At 40.0% G+C, this 7,332-nt stretch overlaps 1 pseudogene; it reads left to right on the forward strand.

The window, feature by feature from the left end:
- Positions 1-1,065: 1,065 nt before the first annotated feature.
- LOC128571146 (aldo-keto reductase family 1 member B1-like) lies at positions 1,066-4,167 on the forward strand (annotated as a pseudogene).
- The last annotated feature ends 3,165 nt before the right edge of the window (positions 4,168-7,332 follow it).

Here is a 7,332-nt window from a genome sequence, read left to right on the forward strand (position 1 = left end):
GACAAGAGGCCTCAGAAGAAACCAGCCAACCCCACAGACGCCTGGCTCTTGGATTTGTAGCCTCCTGAACTGTGAGAAAACCAAGTCCCGTCACATAGGCCATCCTGGCTGTGATACTTTGTTATGAGAGCACTGATCAGATTAACACAGAAAGGTGTAATAAAAATAATTAAAATATCATTGGATCAACAAATTATATGATCAGCTAACCACACAGAATAGTTGGCACGAGAAAATGAGTGCAAAGAAGTTTGAAGAATAGGTTGTGCTAGTGAGAAATTATAATGCTTAATAGTAAGATTGTGAAGGTGGCAAGGTTGCTGGTAATACTGAAACAAAGGGTAAATAACCCTGGGAGCTTTGAAATTAAGGTTGAAAGAAAAGAAGCAAGCTGTGGAGATTGAGAGGATAAAGTATTTGAGAAGCATTCATGGAGAATCATGTTGAAATACCCACCAGGGTGACAGAAATAGGGAGAAGGAGGAAAATAGAGAATCAACGTAGAAAATATCCAACATGAAAGAGAGAGAGAGAGAAATTCACAGTTCTGGCCAGGGGATCTGGGAAGCCCAGTAGCTATGGCCAGTTTCATTATATTCAACAATGGTGCCAAAATGGCGGCACTGGGGCTGGGTAGGTACATCATCTCCAAGCCAGGTGACCAAGGCTGTGAAGGTAGCAGTGGACATTGGGAAAATCCACAGGCAGGATAAAATAGGTGTAGACCACTTGGGAAGAGCAGATATCTGCAGCTTAAAAACTCATCATTGTCCATGTGCACCTGAATGAGCACCAGGTGGACCTGGGCATCCTTCAGAAGCTCATAGAGCAGGTGGTGACATGGAAAGGGCTCCTCATTGTCATCAAGCTGTGCTTCACATGCCATGAGAAGGGTCTGGTGAAAGAAGTCTGCGAGAATACTCTCAGGGACCTGCAGCCTGACTACCTGGACATACACTTTATGCACTGTCTGTTGGGTTTTAAGGCTGGGAAGCAATTTTTCCCACTGGACAAAGCAGCCAACATGAATCCCAGTGACACAGTATTTTGGATACATGGAAAGCTATGGAAGAGCTGGTGGATGAAAGGTTGGTGGTAGCTGTTGGCATCTCTAGCTTCAACCATCTCCAGGTTGAGAGGATCTTTTTTTTTTTTTAGATATCAATTTTATTTTACTTTTTTTATTAAATCATAACTGTATACATTGATATGATCATGGGGCATCATACACTCACTTCATAGATCATTTGACACATTTTCATCACAATGGTTAACATAGCCTTCCTGGCATTATCTCAGTTACTGTGCCAAAACATTTACATTCTACATTTACCAAGTTTCGCAAATACCCCTGTAAGATGCACCACAGGTATGATCCCACCAATCCCCCTCCCTCTACCCACCGCCCCCCTCCCCTCCCTTTCCCACTTCCCCCTATTATTAGGTTGTAACTGGGTTATAGCTTTCATGTGAGAGCCCCAAATCAGTTTCATAGTAGGGCTGAGTACATTGGGTACTTTTTCTTCCATTCTTGAGATACTTTACTAAGAAGAATATGTTCCAGCTCCATCCATGTAAACATGAAAGAGGTAAAGTTTCCATCTTTCTTTAAGGCTGCATAATATTCCATGGTGTACATATACCACAACTGATTAATCCATTCGTGGATCGATGGGCACTTGGGCTTTTTCCATGACTTAACAATTATGAATTGGGCTGCAATAAACATTCTGGTACAAATATCTTTGTTATGTTGTGATTTTTGGTCTTCTGGGTATATGCCCAGCAGAGGAATTACAGGATTGAATGGCAGATCTATTTTTAGATATCTGAGTGTTCTCCATATATCTTTCCCAAAGGAATGTATTAATTTGCATTCCCACCAGCAGTGCAAAAGTGTTCCCTTTTCTCCACATCCACGCCAACATCTCTGGTCTTGAGATTTTGTGATGTAGGCTAGTCTCACTGGAATTAGATGATATCTCAAAGTAGTTTTGATTTGCATTTCTCTGATGATTAAAGATGATGAGCATTTTTTCATATGTCTGAAGGCCTGTCTTCTTCAGAGAAGTTTCTCTTCAAATCCCTTGCCCAGTCTGTGATGGGATACCTTGTTTTTTTCTTGCTGATGTGCTTGAGTTCTCTGTGGATTCTGGTTATTAAACCTTTGTCAGAGATATTCCCTGCAAATATCTTTTCCCATTCTGAGGGCTGTTTGCTTGCTTTACTTACTATGTTCTTGGCTGTGCAGAAGTTTTTTAGTTTGATCAAGTTCCAGTAGTGTATTTTTGAAGCTGCTTCAATTGCCCGGGGGGTCCTCCTCATAAAATACTCGCCCAGACCAATTTCTTCAAGGGTTTTCCCTGTGCTCTCCTCTAGTATTTTTAGTTTCATGTCTTAAGTTTAAATCTTTAATCCAATGAGAGTCTATCTTAGAAAAGAAAATTATAGACCAATATCACTAATGAATATAGATGCAAAAATATTCAACAAGATCCTAACAAACAGAATCCAGCAACACATCAAACAAATTATACATCATGACCAAGTTGGTTTTATCCCAGGGTCTCAAGGCTGGTTCAATATACGTAAATCTATAAATGTAATTCAGCACATAAACAAATTAAAAAACAAAGACCATATGATTCTCTCAATCGATGCAGAAAAAGCTTTTGATAATATCCAGCATCCCTTCATGATCAGAACACTCAAGAAAATTGGTCTAGAAGGGACTTTTCTTAAACTGATAGAGGCCATCTACAGCAAACCCACAGCCAATATCAAATTGAATGGAGTTAAATTGGAATCATTTCCACTCAGATCAGGAACCAGACAAGGCTGCCCATTGTCTCCATTGCTTTTCAACATTGTAATGGAAGTTTTAGCCACCGCAATTAGGGAAGAAAAGGCGATCAAGGGTATCCATATAGGGTCAGAAGAGATCAAACTTTCGCTCTTCGCAGATGATATGATTGTGTATCTGGAAAACACTAGGGACTCTACTACAAAACTCCTAGAAGTGATCAAGGAATACAGCAACGTCTCAGGTTACAAAATCAACATCCATAAATCGGTAGCCTTTATATACACCAACAACAGTCAAGTTGAAAAAGCAGTTAAGGACTCTATCCCATTCGCAGTAATGCCAAAGAAGATGAAATATTTGGGAATTTACCTAACAAAAGACGTGAAAGATCTCTATAAAGAGAACTATGAAACTCTAAGAAAAGAAATAGCTGAAAATGTTAACAAATGGAAAAACATACCATGCTCATGGCTGGGAAGAATCAACATTATCAAAATGTCCATACTACCCAAAGTAATATATAATTTCAACGCACTCCCTATTAAAACTCCACTGTCATATTTTAAAGATCTTGAAGAAACAATACTTCATTTTATATGGAATCAGAAAAAACCTCGAATAGCGAAGACATTACTCAGGAATAAAAACAAAACAGGAGGAATCACACTACCAGACCTCAGACTTTACTACAAATCGATAGTGATCAAAACAGCATGGTATTGGCACAAAAACAGAGAAGTAGATATCTGGAACAGAATAGAGAACCAAGAGATGAATCCACTACTTACCACTATTTGATCTTTGACAATCCAATTAAAAACATTCAGTGGGGAAAAGATTCCCTATTTAACAAATGGTGCTGGGTGAACTGGCTGGCAACCTGCAGAAGACTGAATTGGACCCACACCTTTCACCATTAACTAAGGTTGAGAGGATCTTAAACAAACCTGGCTTAAAGTATAAACCAGTGGTTAACCAGCTTGAGAGCCACCCATATCTAACTCAAGAGAAGTTAGAATGCATGATGGTGACTGCCTACATTCCCCTTGGCTTCCCTGGTAGACCCTGGGCCAAGCTTAAGGACCCATACCACCTGGAGGATCCCAGGATCAAGGTGATCATGACCAAGTACAATAAAACTCCAGCCCAATTTCTGATCTGGGTCCCCATGCAAAGGAATTTGGTGGTCATTCGAGGCCTATGACCCCTGAAAACATTGCTGAAAACTTAAGGTCTTTAACTTTGAACTGAGCAGCAGGTATGTGACCACATTACTCAGCTACCACAGAAACTGGGGGTTCTGTGCCTTGGTGAGCTGGGCTTCCCATAAGGATTGTTACCCCTTCAAGGATGAGCTTTGAAGCTGAAGATACCTGCTCGTCCCAAGTGGTGTACACCATTTCTCTTGCTTTGTCTTCCTTGCAGATGCAGTATGACCTCAGCCATGGGACAGTAGCCTGCAGACTGACCAGTGAAGGCTTGTCGATGTTGATGTTTTTTCTAAAGAGCAGTATCAGTGGAGTAGAGGGCTCTTCCAGGTTTCTTTTTTCCAATGGGGAACAATAACATCTGAATACTCTTTTCTGACTGAGGAGAATCAGAATCTACAAAGTCAACATGGTGCCAATAACAGGTGAGTTTTGCATCTTGGAACTGTAATCCTTTTACACAGACTTTTTTTTTTCTCAAATAAAAAATGACTTTAGTGCTTTTGTGAAGAAAAGGAAAAAAAGAAAGAGAAGGAGAGATAAAGAGATGATAAATGTTAATGACAAAATTAGGGAAAAGGTTTGGTCTGGTCTCATTCAATTCAGAGGAAGTATTCTAAGGATAAGAAAGGAAAGAGTTTGGAAGAGATGATGGGGAGGGAGGAACTGGATTTAACTCCAGAACTGAGGTACTTGGTGTCCAAGCAAAAAAATCAGTCATTAGTGAGAAAACTGCCAATATGTCGGTGTTCTCAGGGGTACCTCCAAGATCTCTCAGGCAAAGATAAAGATGCAAATCAGAGTAGATATGAAGGTAAGCAGGAGTTTGCCTGCACTTGGGCCATGAGATCCATATAAAATGGAAGTATTTGGAAACATGGGGAAGACATCAACATGCAGGATCAACTTAGCACTAGGGCACGTCTGCAGGTGAAGGGGGATGACACTGGCTACTGTGGTCCAGATAGAAAGTAGATGAGGGATGCAAGGGATGTGTTTTTAGGGATTATGATTATTTCAGTTTTCCAGCTTGAATGTAGCAGTGTCAGTTCCCATGGCTCCCAGAGATGAGTCGAGTCTTCCTTTACAATATGGGTCTCTGCAGGCACTTTTCAGTAGAGTGCTCGTGGGGAGAACTCTGTCACTGGAGCACTAGGAAGAATGGAGTGTATATACACAAAATGGAGACATGCATTTTTAATAAACATGTAAGGTGCATGTTAACAACCAATTAAATACAAATAAAATGAGATATATGTTGTCTAGCAGATCTACAAATATTAAAAACTAATTGATTCTATTCTGTGCTAGTGAGAGTGGGAAAAATATACACTTCTTCATGGTTAGGGCTGAATAAACTGGTACAGCCTCTTGGCAGGGTTGGTCTAAGAATGTGCAATCACACTTTGAATGTGTGTATTCCTTTAGCCCCAAACCTCTTCCCTTTGTTTGCAACTAGTAAACTATATGACATCAAGAAGGATCACCCAGCTAAGTCCTATCCAGCTCCTTGATCCAAAGGATACAATAAACAGCAAAATTTTGAGGCCAGTTTTTTATGTAGCAATAGTAACTAGAATAGGAATCATTGATAAAAATAAGATTTTTTTCCAGAACTGATTAGAATAAAAGGTGGCTTGCTGGTCTAGGGCAGTGTTTTTCAACCTTTCTTATCTCATGGCATACTTGAATCTATAGTTAAACTTTTATAGCACACTTAAATTATGTTATTTTTAAAAAAGAGTAAAAAACACTTTCTGTGCTTTGAACTTCTTTCAAAAATTATTTAATTTATGATTTTTAAAGTTTCTGTGGCACACCCAAGATCCTCTCATGATGTACCAGTGTTCTGCAGCATACCAGTTGAAAATCACTGTCCAGGGGTATGATTATTGCTTTGGGAATGGATTAGAATAGATATAGAAGCAGACAGAGGCAATGGATTATTCCTTGGAGAGTTAATAGTGTAAGTGGTGTGGAAGGAAGCACCATTGTTACCAGTGTAGGAAGGGAAAGAAGTAAAAACAGAGAGCTGAGTAATGGGTTGAATGAAGCATGAAGTATTCAAGATACGGGGGTCTCAACTCACGTTAAGGCTGTGTGCTGATGATGAAGTCAGGAAGTGAAAAAGCTGAGAAGGTTGATGAGTTATTGTGTTGAGGACAGCGTGCAATACTGGGAATTAAAATTTCAGAGGTAAGAAATGGGGGGTAATGATTATGTATAGAAAATGGCCTTAGATAGTAGAGGTGAATGTCACAGATGGAGAAAAGATCAAAGAAATTTACAAATAGAGTTTTGATGGGTTGGGGTATCAGCCAACTCTTGCTGTGGTACAAATAACCTTAGTATGTCAGGGGCTTATAAAAAATGCAAACCTCTTTTGCTCATGGCAGGATGAGGTTGTTTGTAACCTGGTTCCGCTGGGCTCTGCTTCATGTTCAAGTTCTCCGAGGAGCCCCTGTTTAGGGTGTGCTGTTCTAATATGGAGAACAAAAGGAGAGAGGCACATATTTCAAGGTTCAGCCCATACATGATGTATCTCCTATGTATTTATATTCCATTGGCTGAAGCAAGTCATATGGCCCATAGCTCAAAGTCAGTAGGGCTAGAGAAGAATATTTTACTTACAGGAAAACATGATGAACAAGTAATTTGATCTACTGTGGTTGATGATATTGTTTCTGAGGTTGTTACAAATGTTATGCGTTCTCCCTATGAGAAGGAAGATTGTAAGGCCCGGCATGGTGGTTCATGCCTATAACCCTAGCACTCTGGGAGGCCAATGCAGGTGGATTGCCAGAGCTCAGGAGTGTGAGACCAGCCTAAGCAAGAGTGAGACTATGTCTCTAAAAAGTAGCTGAGCATTGTGGCCAGAGCCTATAGTCCCCAGCTATTTGGGAGGCTGAGGCAAGAGGACTACTTGAGCTCGAGAGTTTGAGATTGCTGTGAGCTATGATACCACCGCACTCTACCCAGGCGACACAGTGAGACTCTGTCTCAAAAAAGAAAGAAAGTAAAAGAAAAGGAAGGTTGTAAACCAGTTACCAAAGCTCTGAAAGATAATTATTGTAATGCATAGAAATGCATAGTTATATCATCATAAAATTATCAACAGGACCATGTTGGTATTAAAACTGAGCTGGTCAATGACTACACTTCAGAATTTTTGTGCTTTGTGTCCTCTTGAAAAACTATACCCTTCAACTAGAATGTAACTAAGGGGTTCAGCAAAACAAAGGAAATACAGGGGACTAGATACAGATCGGTAAAAGCCCACTACCTTTACTGTTTTCCTTTTTCAGCAATTTCTTTTTT

The sequence above is a fragment of the Nycticebus coucang genome, chromosome 18 (genome assembly GCF_027406575.1).
Source record: "Nycticebus coucang isolate mNycCou1 chromosome 18, mNycCou1.pri, whole genome shotgun sequence".
NCBI lineage: Eukaryota > Metazoa > Chordata > Mammalia > Primates > Lorisidae > Nycticebus > Nycticebus coucang.